The sequence below is a fragment of the Artibeus jamaicensis genome, unplaced genomic scaffold (genome assembly GCF_021234435.1).
Source record: "Artibeus jamaicensis isolate MK-2021 breed Jamaican fruit bat unplaced genomic scaffold, CSHL_Jam_final contig_585, whole genome shotgun sequence".
Lineage (NCBI taxonomy): Eukaryota > Metazoa > Chordata > Mammalia > Chiroptera > Phyllostomidae > Artibeus > Artibeus jamaicensis.
In genome coordinates, this window is record NW_026521894.1 from 18,108,450 (window position 1) to 18,125,649 (window position 17,200).

General features: G+C 35.7%; 1 protein-coding gene across 1 annotated transcript in view; it reads left to right on the forward strand.

Moving 5' to 3' along the window:
- CNTN5 (contactin 5) overlaps window positions 1-17,200 on the forward strand; it is a 470,769-nt gene that overhangs the window by 106,337 nt on the left and 347,232 nt on the right. The gene's annotated exons all lie outside the window — the stretch shown is intronic.

Here is a 17,200-nt window from a genome sequence, read left to right on the forward strand (position 1 = left end):
TCCCGAGGGGTCCAGTGGAGCAGTCTCCCTGTTTATCTGTGCTGGGTGCTCAAGGAGTGTCCCTTGTGTGGGTTGTGTATCCTTGCCTCCTGTAGTTGAGCCTTGATTGCTCTTAGCATTATTAATAGGTGGTATGGACCTTCAGGTTACTTGGCCGTGAGAACTAGTCCTGACTACAGGAGACAAGCTGTTGTGAGGGGGCTGGCTCCAGGGAGAGGGATGCAATTTGGCAGAGTTCTGGGGCCTGCCAAGTCTACCCTTTAGGTATGTCGTTTATGGTAATAATTGGCTGGAGCTCTGCCGTGGTCTGAAGGCAGCCACCAAGTGTAATCATCACGAGGCCTCTTCAGAGGGGCTCTGGTACAGGCCGAAGTCAGCCATTGCCTGTGTCCAGCCTCAGGCCACCTGGTGGGAGCTATAAAGTGATCTTCGGTTGGCAGCTGCCTGTGCTGGGCTTGTGGGTGCCTGGAAGTCTTTGTGCCATGAACTGAGGCCACTTAACAAAAGGTACAGGGTATGCTGAGGCTAGCTGCTGCTTGTTTGGGATTTGTAGATATTTGAGAAATTTTCTAAAAGTCCACAGCATGGGCTCAGGCTGGCAGCTTGTGTGAATTAGCCTCTGAAAAAGGTTTGGGTCAGGTGGGGTCTCAGAGAATCACCCAGGTGGGGCAAATGTAGTGTTAGTCTGGTTAATAAAGACTGACACTTTGTGACCTGCAGGCACAATAGGAAGAAGGCTTATCAAATGAACAATGGTGTCTGCCAGCACTTGTGTTCCAGGGAGATCTGGCCCTCCATCCCTTGCCCTGAAGCCACACATTTCGGTTCCTCCCCATATGTCCTTGGCAATTTCTGAGCTGTTTTCTTCTGAGCTTAGGGTAAGTGTTCGTAAGCAAGTAAATCCGTATATAGGCCCTTCAAGAGGACACCTATTTCTGAATGATGTGGCTCAGTTGGTTGAACATTGTTATGCGTGGAGAAAGGTCACTGGTTCCATTCCTGATTGGGGAATATACCTGGGCTGTAGGTTCAGTCCCTGGTCAGGGCACATGCAAAAGGCAACCAAGTAATTTTTTCCTTATATCAATGCTTCTCTCCCTCTCTTTCTTCCTCCTTTCCCCCCTCTCTAGAAATAAATAAATAAAATCTTTTTAAAAAAAGGACACCAGAGTCCCCAGCAGCCCTCCGACTCACCCAGACTGAGTCCCTCCTGATTTTCAGGACCAACTGTTGTAGGAACTCCTCTTCCTGGCACTGATGCCCCAGGCTGGGGAGACTATTGTGGGTCTGGGAGCCCTCACTCTGCAGTGCAGACAGCCAAGATCGTCCTCCCAGTTCTCCACTCCCACAACTCAGTGTGGGACCAGCCCATTCTTCCTCTCTGTTTCTCTTACTAGTCCTGATCGGGTTTCTTTATATCCTCAGTGATAGGAGTCTGTCCAGCTAGTCTCCAGGTGATCCTCAAGGGTGATTGCTTTACAATTTAGTGGTAATTTTGACGTGGCCATGAGAAGAAGCAAGTACAGTGTTTACATACTCTGCCATCATGGCCAGAAGTCTGTCCATAGTTTTTTTTAGTGAAAGAGTCTAAGCACTGAACATTAAGCTATATACTTTGCTTAAATTATTTCTACTTAATATTTTCAAAATAATATAAAAGAAGTTATCTCTGCATTTGCAGATGGGGGCAACAAGGACAGGAACATTTCATAATTTTCCCAAGGTAACATAAAAATATGAGGTGAAGGCAAGGTTTAAAAAATTAAAAACTAGATGTCTAGCTGAAAAAAATTATATACCTTGTATCTGAATTAGTATGTACAAGATTTGACCCACTCTAGATTGTAAATTCATAGACTTTATTAATCTTGGTTAACACTGACATTTGTGTAATTTTGCTCAGAGTTGACTTTTACTACAGTTTCTTAGCTGATTTACCAACCGTTCAGTGCTTCTACAGTAATTTCTACATGCAAAATATACACCAAACTGGAATTTCATAAGTTATGTCAATAAAATCCTTCACATGGTGATTTAATAATCTGGGAATTTCTTTAATAGTATAAGAAACGAATTCTTTTTTCTCTGTTCAGCTTAAACCCAAATAACGTAAATAATCATGTAAATTGTTTTCTCCTTCTATATAACATCTACTGTAAATTTGCATTTTGTTTCCAATATCTTGAATTCATTCATATGGCCTTTATTTTTAATATAATCAAATGAGTTCTGGAAATACATATTTCATTATTTTAAAAATCTGGTATAAAAGTAACTACAAATGATTGAGCAAAAAGAAGTAAATTAGATACATTGTTTCAGGTTTCACACATAACTTCCAACTCTGTATGTGTGCAAGGAACATTATTTATGCAGAATCACAAATGACTGAGTAAAAATAAGTCAATTAAATGCATTGTTTCAGATTTCACAGGCAGCTTACATCTGTATGTTTGCAAGATAAATTACATTTACAGAATCAAACAACTGGAAAGCTCATGTAACTGAACTTCCACACTCCATACACTTTTACGTGAAGAAGCGTAAAATGACAATCTCACATTGTCCATGCTGTGTCACTGTGTCAATATATAGTCAACACAGATTTTGACATTTTAAAAAGTTATTTTGGCAATTAATAGGAAAAAAGCCTGAAAGATTATCAAAATATTTAAATGCATTTTGATTCATTAAATCAAACTAAATAATGTTCCTAAAAGTTAGCTGCTTTAATTTTAGTATCAATCTTTTTAAATTTATCTGTCTATCTATCCATCTACCTACTTATAAACTAAAATAGAAATATAATAATTACCAAATAGCTCAAATAGTTGGTTAACTAGAATATATCACTTGTAGGTTAATCTAGATCAGTGTTTCTCAAACATAAATGATCACCCCCAGGGGACATTTGGCAATGTCTAGAGACATATTTGAATGTCCTAAATGAGTGGGTGAAGGGGGTGATAAGTGCTATTCATATCTAATGGATAGAGGGCAGAGGGTACAGGTAGGAACCCAAATAAACATCCTAGAATGCTCAGGAGTGTCTCTCATAATAATTATCTGTCAATAGTTCTATTCAGAAAACTTGATGTAGGGAATAGGAAGTTTAATGAATTAAGATATTTTATATCAGCAATAAATTTATACAATTGTACTCTTTTTAGTACCTCAAAATAGTAGTATTACTGAGAGTACTTATTCTCAGAAATAAAAATACTGAGTAAACTAATCAACTACTGTTTGATACAAGTAAAATGGCAAAAGGAAGCCATAGGAGATGAACAGAGTATGGTATTTCAGTTATTAAAATTGGAATGGCCCCATATAGACCAGCACCCTAGTGTTCTCATAAAGATACTACATTACCTAATCATGAAGTATTCATCTAGGCATAGTATTTATTACAGCAATGTCAACATTATTAGGATCTCCTCTGTCAACTCCCACATGGGCATTTTAATCCCTCCCCAATGTAATCATTGATGGAAATATTGGAATAGGAGAGTGCTTGTCCACTTGTAAAGTACAGCCTTCATGCTGTGTTTTAAAATTGTGACAATTCCATCTCAGGGCTTCATTACAAAGTTAGTGAAGTCAGTGCTACTTGCTGCAGTTCCACAGCAAAGACCCAGCTCTCCGCGCAGTACGCGCCTCTTTCTCCAGATAAATTCAGGCATTCATTTGCATGTCATCTCTTTGTAATTAAAGGAAAAGCTCAGGTTAAGTTAAGAGTAACAGTGCAAAAACTGCACAAAGAGGCACTATTTCAAAATAGTGGTCTGATAGCAAAAGAACTAATTTTAAAAATACGAGAATGAAAGGATTTTACTAACATTCACCACATATTGTCAATCAGTAGTCTTGAATGAAATAAACAAAACAAAAGAAATATATCTTAAACTCTACTTACAGATTCTACAGATTCACCACTTAAAATTCCTGTTTCATTTATTTTCTCCTTCACTTTCAAATTTGTGAAAACAGCTAATAATTATGTTATTTCTATAAATTCTCTTTATTTTAGGGCAACCAAATTGGCACTGTAAAACCCAGCAAATTGTCTAGAATATTGGTATTTATTCAAGTCTCATGTCCTTATTACATATATACATATCGACATATATCATAGACTACATATATTCCTTGGGGTTTCTGAAAAAAAAAAAGACTTCCTCATAATTCATTTTTATTATTTTATTCATCACCTTATAAATGAAAAACTGTGCCCAGTAGCTTAATCAAAAGGTTCATGTTATGACATGTAGTAAAAATATTTTTGATAATGCACTCATTCTGTATTCATTCAATAATTAGTTATGGTCTGCCAGTCACTTTTCAGAATACGTAGGGATGTGGTGGTGAATGAAATAGAGAAGGCTCCCACCCTAAGAAAACTCACATTGTATTGCAGAAGACAACCAGAAGTATAGATAGATGATAGATAGATAGATAGATAGATACATACATACATACATACATAACAGATAAAAATATTTTTGATAGGGTTGGTTTAGCTGAGTTGTTCAGGAAGGACTTCCCAGAATGAGACATTTGAGTTGAGACTTGAAAGAAGTTAAGTAGTGAGCCACACAAATATCTGGGGGAACAATGTTTCAGGATAAGGTTAAACTGAATTCACATGTCTTAAGCTTAAAATTAACACAAGAAAACCAGTGTGGCTGGGATGGATTGGAGAAAGGAAAGATGGTGTTAACCTTGAAATGACAGTCAGAGGTAAACTCACATAGGGCTTTATAAGACTATAAAACTCTATTACCAAGGTTTGAAAAATAGTATAAGAAAATGTTGCCCTGGCTGGTGTAGCCCAGTGGATTGAGCTTGGGCTGTGGACCAAAGGGTTACCAGTTCAATTCCAAGTCAGGGTACTTGCCTGGTTTGCAGGCCAGTTCCCTGGTGGGGGCCACGTGAGAGGCAACCACACACTGATGTTTCTCTCCCTCTTTTTCTCCCTCCCTTCCCCTCTCTCTAAAAATAAATAAATAAAATCTTTTTAAAAAGAAAGAAAATATCTTCTTTAATAATGAAACAACAGAACACTGCATTTATCATCAGAAAGGGATTTATAAACTGCTCACTGGACACTATAGTGCATTGACAACTATTTTAGGCAACTGGAGAAACAATATGCAATTATACTTTAGTACGATGCAAGATATCCTTAATTGTCTTTTGCGGAAACATGATACTCTGTTTAAAGTGTCTAAATAAAATCAAATAATCCTATTTTTAAATGGTTGCCGCATTTTTACAGTAAGCATATGACACGGCCCCTGATGCAGGCGAATATACAATCTGGTAGGAAAGATGATGTACCCTCCTAGAGCGGAGACCTGTTATAGAATGTAGGCAGGACCACTATAAGAGGAGTAGGTTGTGTGGGTGATGAACAAAGTGTACGGAGACCACACGGTTTATGTAATATCTAACCTGGAATATTTTTAGAGTGAAAGAGCGTTATCAACAACGTTTCTGGGGAAAGTGTTGTAACTTATCACTCTTCTAAGCAAATCAGGACACAAGTAATGATAAGTCCACAGAATTTCAGAAGAGAAGTTAATTGTAAATTGGAGTGACTCCTGAAGACTTTCAAGAGAATGCCACCTGCACTTGGCTTGTGTCTAGGCACATGACATGGCAGAGGGAAGGTGGGAATGCATCTAGTGCAGAGAATAGCATTGGAAGAGACATTCTGATTTGAGAATCACCCCACAACGAAGCATTGATGATTGTGAAAAGTGGGGGATATTACTGGATGGTGAAGAAAGAGATAGGTTGAGGCATAACAGCAGAAAGACTGTACTAGAGTTGAAATTCTGTGAAAAAAAGTCTCGTACAAGAGAGTCATGTAAGACCTATTGGGCCCTGGTTGCCATGGCTCAGTGGAGTGAGTGCCAGCCTGCAAAGCAGTTTTGCCTATTGATTCCTAGTCAGGGCACATGCTTGGGTTTTGGACCAGGTTCCCCAATAGGGGGCACGTGACAGGCAATTACACATTGATGTTTCTCTCCCTCTCTTCCTCTCCGCTTCCCCTCTCTCTAAAAATAAATAAAATCTTTAAAAAAAATGTCTACTGGTAGGTATGTGACATGAACAGAGTAGAACTACTCCTAAACTTCATTTTTATGCTGTCAGATAAGAATATTGTAGAGCTACCTGTAGTATAAAGTATACAGATGTTTTAATTCTGCGTAATCTGTATGTTGTTGCATGATAAACGAGCAGAATAGCATATGGGTATATTTAAGTCAGATTCCTTTTTCATGCCTAAATGTATATTTATATATGAGGTGATGTTTTATGAGAATTTTAGAGTGACTTAAATTGATTTTGCAAAGAAGTTAAACATAGCAAAAATTATATATATAATGCACATACATACATACATATGTGCTAATACAACATTTTAGATAATAATGACCCTTTGTGAATACTTACTAAGGTCCTGAAATTTTGTGAATATTTCTTCTAAAGTTTCTCCCCCAATCCTATGAGCTAGATGTTATCACAATTATTTGACAGATGAATAAACAGAACTGAAGAAGTCAGGTAATTAGCTGAAGACTGCACAGCTGATAATAGTGCAAATATTCCAAGGCATTTTGCATTGCTATAAAGTCCACAATCTTGTCCATGGTGTCATATTACCTTATATCTAAACTTGTGCTCACTGAATTGAGCCCCAGGTAGCTCAATTCTTGTACAAATGTCCCAACTGGAATAGGAAGCTGGTTACTTAATATGCACCTATCTCATTTCATTTGAGTAACATTGTGTTAGTATCATCATTGTTTTAATCATTTCCTTCCAGTAAACATATGGGATAAGTACTAGCATTTTAAAAAATCTCTTTTGTTCTGCCTATTCTCTGATATAATGTGGCCTGATATTTCATAGTGTTCATTTAAGCAATTGGTGGGCAGTCTGTTTCTTTGCATGATTTCTATCAGAATCCTTCATTTTCACCTCTGTCAGCCCCTAAATCAGTGGTTTCTGAGTAAATTTGTCATCCTAACAACTAGTTTGTATCTTTGAAATTTGTAGTAACCCCTACAGATATTTAGTTGCCCTATTTTTATAGCTATAATAGTGTTTAAACTTCCTGGGTTCCAAGAAAATTGTAGTATTTTTATTCAGGCTATTCTAGTTCCTAGTAGTCTTGTGATTTGGGAAAATATCACTGAGTTAATCACTGAAATTATTAATGAACCACCAAACTACAAAGAGTTCCTTGGGGGAAAATATAGCACATAACCCACTCTGGTGGAGAAAACAGAACAATTTAAGTAATCGCTACTTAACAAAGAAGTCTGAATAAATGGTTTTTAAGAAGTAAATACATTCTGTGTCCAGAAATTCAAGGAAAGGTTAAAGATTAAAGTAACATAGGACTTGGCAAAAGTATACCACTTCAGGGGACTAAAGTCTAGAAAACTTTTGGACAAATAAATAAAATGGGAAAGGGAGATATGAAACACCCATTGATTCAGGGAGAATCAACATATTTTTTCATTCAAACTTTTATTTCCATACTAATGATGACACATGTCTGAAACACCAACATAAATATTGTGATGAAAATAATGGCCAATCTTAACTGTGGTAAATATATCTATTTTTAAAGGCATATTCCTTTTTTTCAATGTATTCTTTAATTTCTCAAACTTTCTTGTTATTCAGTAGTGAACCTTTTTGTAATATCTAGTTTACAAGTATACTTTGATAATATATTATTAAAAAGATGAACATTTGCGGGTTAAGGTAAAAATATAATTATAAAAATCAAAAGCCATATGGTTTTTATAGAAAAACATTTTACAGAATTAGAGAGTAAATTTTAAATAGTTTTTGTACAATTTACATTATTAGTGTAACTCATACCAACTTTTCTATTTTTCCCAAAGAAATCAACTAAAAAATCCTAACCAAAATTTCATGCTCTATGAATCCATATAAATAAAAATTTGAAGATTTATTATAATGATTACACAACAGAGACAAATATGTATTTTACGATTAAGATTTTTTTCTGAAGTAGGTGATCCAAGGGAAAAAATCCCCAGAGCAGAAAACAAACCACCTCAATGCCTTTTGATAAATACACAATACCTGCTATTTCTATATGGTACATGGCAACATAACAAATGAATTATCTTCATTAAAGATCTGCATGAAAGATTAATGAGCATTAGTTAAGCCACAAAAGCACAAAGAACGTTTATGAAAAATTGCTAGTATAGGAAGTTGAGCGGCAGAGAATCTTGAGAAAACAATTTATCTTACCTGAAGATTTTCTACTGTAGCCATATGATAAATGTAACCCAAATGCAGCCAATGTTTCATTATTTAGCATGCAAAATTTAGGCAAATCTCAATCCTAGAGGGTTTTATCCTCCGTGACTCTCCCACCTACATGGGGGATAATTTATTAAACATGCTTCTTTCTGTTAATATTTACCCTGCTATACATTTTTAAAATTATAGGATCAAATTTTCATGACATGAAATTAAAAGAAGTAATGCATCTTTTAAAATTCACTGTCAGTGAAAACTGTTGAGTGTTTTGGATCCTTAGTGCATAGAGCTAAACTGAACTTTAATTATTTCTGTTATATACAAATGGCAAATATGGATAAAAAACACTTGACTAAATAAAACAAGAAAAATGAAAAAACTTTATTTTGCTAACCAAGGTTTCCACTTTCCTCCCTTTGGAATGTTGCCCAAGATTCATTCTTTCTCCTCTTCAAGTACTGCCAATCTGAGGACTCCTTTCATTCCAGAAAGTACTGTATTGTTTATGTATGGGACTTTTTGGGTTAAGTATTTTTAAAACTTTGTAAAACCTAAAGAGATCAGGAGTAAGTGTCCATGTTTGTAATTGGGCAACTATGTCGTTTTCCTCCCATGAACATCCACATTCAGACACGCTGTCCTGCTAGTTTGCAGTGGGTCCTGTGCTAACAGATCACATCCCTACCGTTTCACATAGTGAAGACTTCTGTGGCTTTGTGACCACAGTTTAATTAGATGGTGACTCAATGGTCATAAGAATTTCCAGCAACCTGCTTTGGTCTGGTGAGTAGCATTTAGACACTGCTCTGATTAGTTGCTAGATGAAGCATCAAAATTTCAAGTGGCAAAAGTAGACCCCAAAACACATATAAGCAATCTAATAAATACTTGAAACCACTGTTAATCAGTTTCTTCTTTTTCAAATAAAGATCTGTGATCAATAAGAATTGTTGATTAAGTTATTGATATCTTTATCTCGGTTTTGTCATCCATAAAGTAGGGTTACCTATCCCTGTAAGGATTAAAGAAATTAACATACATAGACCACAATGTTAGGGACATACTAAGTATTCTATAGCTTTGCTATATCCTACTAGTGCTACACCCAGATCCCTCTCTCCTGGGAAGTGCACCCATCCAGCATCTGTCCCGTCTCCAGAGAGTTTTCCTTGCCTGGAGATTCCCTGCCATTACTGCACCTCACTTGCCCTGGCCAGCTGCTAATAACTGGCTGACGAGGGGGAGGAGAGAATGAAACACTGATTCCCACTGATTCTCTTTATTTTCTGTTCAGTCACTCATCAAATTACAGTGGAATTTGCATGCCAGAGTCCCAAATGGAATCAGTCCTAAACTCATCTCTGGTAGGGGACCACAATCCTTTCTTAGCTTTTAAATATTTTCCTTGCCTTACCCTTTGTCTTTTAATTTCTAATCCTGGGAACACTAGCAATAAATCACATTCAAAATAATCTGCTTTTCACCCTGGCAGGGAGGGTGATTCAGCTGGTTAGAGAATCACCTTGTGCACCAAAACATTGTAGGTTCAATCTCAGCTCAGGGTGCATATGGTGGGCAATCTCTCTCTCTCTCTCTCTCTCTCTCTCTCTCTCTTCCTTTCCCCCTTCCTCTCTAAAATCAATAAGCATATCCTTGGATGAGAATTTTTTTTTAAAGTCTGCTTATCAGACTCTGTTTCTAGGAAACTGAACTAAGGAAATAGATGTTCACTATTATTGCAGTAATTGTTGTTATTAAGCTGTCTAATATTCTGATTTAGTGAGGATAAACTCTTAGATTACCTTGGTCATGTCCAATGGATGGACTACACAGTGATCCAGCAATTCCATGCATCTCTTTTTTAAACTAAGGTCTTCTTAATTTTGATAAGCACAGCAAGATCGTATTCCCTGGTAAAATCCCAGCGCACGGATGTTCCATTGTTGATCCAGGGCTGGGCTCTGTGAGCTGTCACAGTGACCTGTGGGGAGTCCAGAGTGAATGCTTTTCAATGCAGAAGCTGAAGCCTACGTTGAACGTGTGCCACTGACTAAGTCACACTGTTGAGTAAATGCTGGTCCCTGGCCTGACAGAGTTTCCAGTTCAATAAATACAATTTTAAAACCCCTTAGCAAAGCAAGATATTTAGGTTGCATTTTGGAAGAGTTAGTAATGACCTTATATCTAGACACAGGGCTCCTGGGATAAAAAAAAAAAAGTCCTCTGCAGTGTGAAGCATTCCGCAGTAAAACAACAGCAGACACACTGTCACCAGGTCTGTGTTATCATTTGAACTCTGGAACTTTGAGTTGGTTCGAGGTGTGGAATGTGAGAGAATTGCCAGTATACTACGGTTTCTATGTAAATATACTTTGTATTTGTTTTGCTAAAGGTGTTTTGAAGTATATTCACATAAAATTTTATTTTGTCTTGGTGACATATAGGTTGAAGCAGAACTCTGCTGCTTTTGACTCTAGGTAACAAATATAATGAAAATCCTTGTCTCAAAAACTGTAAAAAAGGAGAATTAGTACTCTTCTCTGTTCAACCAAGATAATTAAGTTTAATGTACAGATACAGCCTGTCTTTGTATTAAGGTAATTTTATTTTTAAAAAGACATGACTAGTGTTCTCTCTTGCATTCTTCACAACGTCTTTGAAAATATCCTGACTGTACAGGCACTAAACAAGTGTCAGTTACACAGCTTTGTTCTGTTATATTGCTACCGCTCGGCAGCACCCTTGCCTCAGGGGAAGAATGCCTAGAGCTGAAACTTTTAACTCTTGCAGAAATGAAATCCAACTAATAAGCGTGCAAGGTTCAAGGTGAATCTGCATTGTAGCAAATACCACATTGTATTAGGTCATTTATCCTGACCCCATGGCTAGCCTTACTGAGCATTTCCTTCCTGTTGAACAGTCTCATTTAAGTGGCTTGTGTGATCCTCAAACAACCATAGAATATATACATACACCACTGTGCCATTACACAAATACTTGAAACTGAGGTTCAGCAAGACAGGAATACAGTAACTGAAGCTATATGATATAATGATAAAATACAGGCTTAGAGAGAGTGTGACCAGTATGAATTTTTCCTCTGACACTTACTAGCCACGGTTTTCCACTGGTTTCTTCATCTCTCTGAACCTCCGACCTTTGATGTTAAGGATGGTTATAACAACTACATCTAGTTCTATTGTAGTAAGTTTACATATAATATATCATTTAACCTACAGTCTTCTACATTAATTGAACTTTAAAAATGAGAAGATTAAGGCCTAAAACTGCAGAGTTGGTAGATCATGCAGCCATTCCTGAAACTCTGGTTTTGTGCTTCCAAAGTTCATAGTCATATTCACTCAGGATGCTGCTGCCTTCTACTCTGTTTGTGTCAGGGGAGGGGAAGAGAACTAAGTGGAGAAATGTGTAAAGTTGTGACCCATAGTAAACTCAAGTTAGTTCCTTTCCCTGCCCCACCGACTTGTATCTCCACAATATCTTGAACAATACTTTGTATATAATAATATATCACTACTTACTTATGTATTGATATTCCCAGTTGTCTTGATCTCAGTCCCCATCCTACCATTTGAAAGCCATTTAATTTGAACCGTCAAATCAGCTTCCTTAACAAAGTGTCAGTGAACCAATTCAAGTAGGGGCGACATGACTGACCATACAGAAAGGCTATTAACCTGAGAGTTTGGACAGCCTCAAAACTTTATGCCCCGTCAACCTTTGCTCAATTTGCCTCGAAAATAGTTCATAGTAACTTTGTAAACATGACCTTTTCTCCTTTGTTCATTGACAGTACATTACAGATATTTAAAACTGCCTACACTATCTCTCAGAATCTGCATTTAGCCCAGCTTCAAACATCCTCTTTCACTCATATTCTCAAGGTGAAAACAAGTTTACATACATCTTAGAAATTTACAATGAAGTTTAAATATTAAAAAACACTCATTCTTGAAATTTAGGTCTATTAAAAAACACATAGATTTTTAATGCTAATTATTTACTTATTCATTAAATATGTGTTTAGCAACTACATGCCAGGCATCCTGGTGGGTTTTAAGAATATATAGTGGTAAAGAAAGTAGATTTAGCTTTGGCTGGTGTGGCTCAGTGTATTTAGCGCCAGCCTTCAGACCAAAGGGTTTGATTCCCAGTCAGGGCACATACCTGGGTTGCAGTCCAGGTCAGGGCCCCAGTAGGGGGCAAGTGAGAGGCAACCACACATTGATGTTTCCTTCTCTTTCTCCTTCCCTTCCTCTCTCTCTAAAAAATAAACAATAAAATATAGAAAAAGGAAGTAGATTTAGTGAATGCTCTGCCAAGAGTATTTGGTGTAGATGATAGTGACTTTTTAAAATTATAATGAAGGTGTAAATCAGCAATGTAAAAATATATTTCCTACTTATTTCAGGTTGTATCCCTTTATGATTAGTAGTAATAGATAATTAGTAGGACAATTCTGTACATTTTTCATGGTATTATTATTCCCAAACCCAAAATTGTAGTATCAGCTACAAATGCTTTAAAAAACAAAATAATTGTAGTGCAAATTTCTAAAGCCATATTGCATCTTCCAGTAATTTACTAAATTTCTATAGTCAAGTATCTTTACATTAATTAATTTATCAAAAAAGAGAGGAAACATTACAGATGATGGAATTATAAAAACAAATATTATAAGGCAATTAGTAAATATTAAAATGTTTTTGATGTGTACTCCATGAAGTAGCATCTAATAAAAATTAATGGAAATGTATATCAAATTATAAGTGCAAAACTTAAACGATAAGAGATCAAACACTATATATATTTATAATAAGGAAAAACTATAACTGTAGTTATTTGACAGATACAGCATTGAATCTCATATTACAGAAGTAACCAGAAAAAGATGCCATCAAGGATTTGGCAAATGCAGCCCATTAAGAGAAATTTTTATTATACACCATAAAACTGAGCATATCATAAAAGTAGAGAAGCTTCTGGTTTTTAAGTGTTCCTTTTTATAGCTAACAAGGATAAAGAAAATAGGGTCCCTGGGAGAGTTGCATTGTAAATTGGGTCAGTGAACAGCTCAGATGCCGTATCCATAATATTCTCTCCAAATCCTTTGACCCAAAGCTTCTGATGTGTACACATATTATTAGGAAGAAGTATGGTTATTTTCTAACTTGTAGTTATATTAAAGAATGTTGAAATAAATCACAGATAATTAGTTGTTGAAATTGTTTTCAAGGACTTCAGAGAGTCCAGTATATGGTTTCATTCCCCTTTCTCACACTTTTTAAATTAATAACACTTCAATTATGAGAAATGAGCATCATTGTTTGTATGGCTACTCCTGTTTCTATAGCCAGTAACTGTGGAAATATTTTATTTAAGTAATCACCTTTTTGTCAGGGAGGCAAACAGGAGATCATCTATTTTGTGACACTGAATCAATTACAATTGTGTTGAAAGTTTGCAATGAAGTTTTCAATGCATAAATCCATGAAACCTGGACATTCAATTAGGAGCATAGACAGGGCCAACCCAGGAACTTTCCTTGTACCAAAATTTAGAAATAATGAATAAAGAAATGTTCAATATACAGTTAAGCTCACAAGAAAGAAAAAGAAATCCCCAGGTGTCAGAAATAAACAATATCTAAAATCCAGGGATAAAATCCTAACTAAAATCTAGGAATAGTGTTAATCCTAAAGAGATTTGGCAGCAAGGTAGATTGTTTATGTGGCACGGAAATAGACTTAATGCCCAGAGCTTGTTGCGTGCTCATGCTGGGATAAAGTGCACGCCCTTGGCTCTGCCTGAGAAGGGAGGTTGGAACAGCAACAACGTGTGCACGAAACCAGGCCCACAGTAGGCTGTGACCTCAGTTAACTGAATGACCCTCACCGACTCAGGAAGAAAGACAAAAAATGCTCCCAGGAGAAATCAAAACTTCAAGCTGTCAGCACTTGAGATTTAGGCCAAAGGTATATTACCATAAATATCAAAAGTGCACAATGAGATTTAATATTAAAAAATTTGATCCCGAGTAGGTATATCCCAAGTGGGGCTCTTGGTAGGAGCTATTGCACAATATCCTTGAGAAAGTCTCTCACAATGAAGAATGCACACGATATCTCAAAAAGTAGTCATTGTCTGCTAAAATAGGGAATTCTCACTGAAGAATCATATCAAGAACATAGAAAACATTTTCAATTGTCCTAACTAAACAACACTATTTCAAAAAGAACCTTAGAAAAATGGAAAAAACACAATTGATCAAATAACCTCAATAGCCTTCTGAAATGGATAATAATATTAAAATTTTAATACCTATTGGCTTGTATTAAATTAATTTTAGGTCCCCAGCACAATTGGCATGAAACAAAGTGGTATATGAAACAAAAGACTAATGACACTAACACTGTGTTTTACTACCTCCCTGAATTATTTTAGCATCCTCAGACTGAAAAATCCTGGACAAAATACTGAAAAAAAAATTTAGTTGTTTTTTTTATGATAGCAAAGAAAACTCTGAAAAGGATATTTAAAATGATAATAGATAATGAAAAGGTTTATAATATAAACTAAACAGCAATCCTAAAAGATATTTGGCCCAGTTCAATATTTTTATTACTGGTACAGTCATAATCCAATCCAAATTGAGGTTGTTGCCTTTTCTAATGTGTACCATTTCTACTTTGCATTTTTTTGAAATTATGAAATGCTTTCCTATGTAAAACTGAAAACTTATTTTAAAAACTAAATAAGCGTTTTTGAACCTCCCAAATATTCACTGACCTGTAAAATTTTTCAAATGCCAATTTTGTATAAATACTTTTTCCTGTTTTAACAATATTTTAGAAAACACTGACTCAATAAACACTGTCAATATAACAGAAGTAGTATTTTAATGAATGGTAGATTTTAATTGTTCACTGCTTTCTTCTCACCAAATTTTAAATAATATAAACCAAAAATTGAGATAACCCCTGTAAAACCTACTGTAAGTAAGCTTTAAAAATATCAGAATGTCTGTGAGTGATGTTTAAATGACAAATGAAACTCTTATCATAACGATTAGAGAAATTCAGAGTATTAAGTATGTGAAGTCCTTAAATTTAAAGTCTAGTTGAGCAGCGCGAGAACAGAGTGAAGTATTTCAACTATAGACTATCAGTTTTCATTGAGTAAAGCCACATGAGTGCTATTAATAAATTCTTAATAAAATACCAAGTGCACTGAAGATTGCCAAGTAGGTAACTATAGCTATGAAAAATAGTTTGATTTGTAAAGTATTTGTTAAAATATTTGACAGTTTTCGACATTGCCAATGCTTATTATAATTATAAGCTAAATAACATAACATTTCAAAATTCTCAGGCATCCGCTAGAACTATATTTGCTTTAGGAGTAATAAATATTGGCTAAACTTGCTTAGTACCAAATGTTCTGCTCATCCTGTATTTTCATCCTGAACTTCTGCTGTCCTCTACCCAGTCACTCAAAGGAGATATGAGAATATTCCTGGACAATTTATCTCTTTGTTTGTTTCATCTCCACTATATTTCTTGAACAAATACCCTTCTTCTCATTCTTATAATCGTGGTTACAATTCAGATTTTTCAGCTCTCATTTCAATATGCACTATTTTCTTATTGTTTTTTCCTACAGCCTTGCTCTTACTGAAATTCCACATTTGCAGAATCACCAGAATAACCAACACAAGGACATATCTACTTATGGCAACCCTTTGCTGAAAAATGTCCAGCACTGTCACCCTGCATATTAGATAGAGCACAGGCACCTTAACATAACATACACACCATATTAATCTGTGTTAAGTAATTTGGATTTATCTACAATATCTACAACCTCTTCTCTGCCATTCCCTTCCTTGAATTTTTTTTACTCCAATAACAAAAAACTGTAGATGTCCAGTCTTACCACCCAACTCCTTTTCTGAATGGCCATTCTCATTCATCTCCTCTCACTGGAATAACTTCAGCACTCCATACACTCTTCACGTGGCCAGTTCTAATAAATCTTTTAAGACTTTAAACTGATACCAACACAAATTTCTCCCTTGGCCTCCATATTTAACCATGCAACTGCATTCTCGATTTCATGCTAGATAGTATGACAAATTTAATCAGTTAAAATTAAACTTATTTTACTCAACCCACGTCTCCAAAGAACTGCTCTTTCTGTAGTCTTTCATTTCAACAGGGAGAAATGTATTCTAGTTCTTCAGTTACTCAGGTCCAACATCTGACTCCTTGACTCCTATCTTCTCACATTTCATAAAAACCCATCAGCAATTCCTGTCAATGATTCCTACCACATTTGTACCAGAACCAATTACTTCTCACCAATATTTGTTAACAAATGAACAAATGAATGTGGCTCAGGTGTCTATTAACCCAGAAGTTTTCACTGATCAACACAATTGCTCAAGTGTCTTTCCCCATGTTTTCTTTAGAATAGAATATGTATTTCCATTTCTCTATTCCACAGGGTTTTATAGGTTTGGGTAACTGTTTCCCATTAGACTGATAATTAAGAATGAAAAACTCTTTTATCTTTTTAACTTCAGTGTTATCATAACGCCAGTCATCTAATACACATTCAGCAAACATTGCAATTGAATGAATGAGTGAATAAGTGAATGAATGAATGATATAAAGGTTAAGCATCCTTAAGAAATATTCCAGATCTTTTTGTAATCATTAACAGAACAGTCTTTTGGCTGGGATGAGAGTAAAAGAGAGGAAACTGTACTTGAACAACAATTAAAATATATTTTTTTAAAAAACAGTCTTGAACACGGAATGCTAAATTAAGTAGATAAGTGAATCAAATGGATCAAATA